We start from the raw sequence: 1,108 nt of genomic DNA, 5'->3' as shown, positions 1-1,108 counted from the left end.
GTGGAATTCTACCAAACGTTATACAAGTGACTCCATCCTTCTTAACTCTTCCAAAAAATAGAAGAGAGAACACTTCTTAATGCATTCTATGATGCCAACATTACCGTGATCCCAAAGCCAGACAAAGACATCACAAGAAAAGCAAATCGCAGACTAATATCCCTTATGAATGTAGAATTGAAAATTCTCAACAAAATATTAGCAGATGAGTCCAACAGCATAGTAAAAGAATTATACACCATGATCTGGTGGAAATTATCCTAGGAATGCAAGAGTTTTTCAGTATTAGAAAATCAGTCAATATAATATACCACATTAATAGAACAAAGGAAAAGAACTACACGTTCATCTCAGTCAATGCAGAAAAGGCGTTTGACAAAGTCTAACACCCTTTCCTGATATAAAAACACCCAACAAGCAAGTATAATAGAAGGGAAATTCTTCAGTATGATTAAGAGCATCTGTGAAAAACCGACAGGTAATATACTCAATGGAAACAGACTGGTGCTTTCCCCCTAAGATCATGAACAAGACAAGTATGCCCACTGTAATCTAACCTTGTCTGACTTCGAGAGAAGGAATGAGAATCACCATCAGCACAAAACTGATTCCTGTGAGGGCAGAGGTCAGACATACCTCCACTCTCCAAGTTTTTCACCATTTCTGACAGTAGTCGTCTCCCCCACCAACACTCTCTACTTCTCTGCTTGGTTTGAGAGTTTGTTGCAGTGGCCACACAGAACTCACAGACCATACTCACAATTTGTGATTTATTAGGGAAATAACAGGTTACAGTTCAGGATAGGATCAATATGGAAGTAACAGGAACAACTCAGGATACAGTTCTTTGATCAGGACAGCTTTCAGTCAAGACAGCTCTCAGCTTCTTCTCGGCCATACCTGCAGGCAGATGGTCCTTCTCTTTGCGGTGCCTGCCACTGGGCCTTCTCTTTGCCTCTGCCCTGCTCAGGCAAGTGTTACAGCTCTTTAGCTCAACAGACGAATACCCAGAGGCACTCCACTCCACCAGCAAGCTTCCTGCCTAATGGCACTCAACTCTCTAGCTTGTCAGCAAGCCCACTACAGCCACCTTGCGCCAGTCTCCTGG

Source organism: Trichechus manatus, unplaced genomic scaffold, assembly GCF_000243295.1.
Source record: "Trichechus manatus latirostris isolate Lorelei unplaced genomic scaffold, TriManLat1.0 scaffold00199, whole genome shotgun sequence".
Lineage (NCBI taxonomy): Eukaryota > Metazoa > Chordata > Mammalia > Sirenia > Trichechidae > Trichechus > Trichechus manatus.
The sequence above is the reverse complement of the archived record's forward strand: the minus strand, read 5'-3'. Positions refer to the sequence as shown.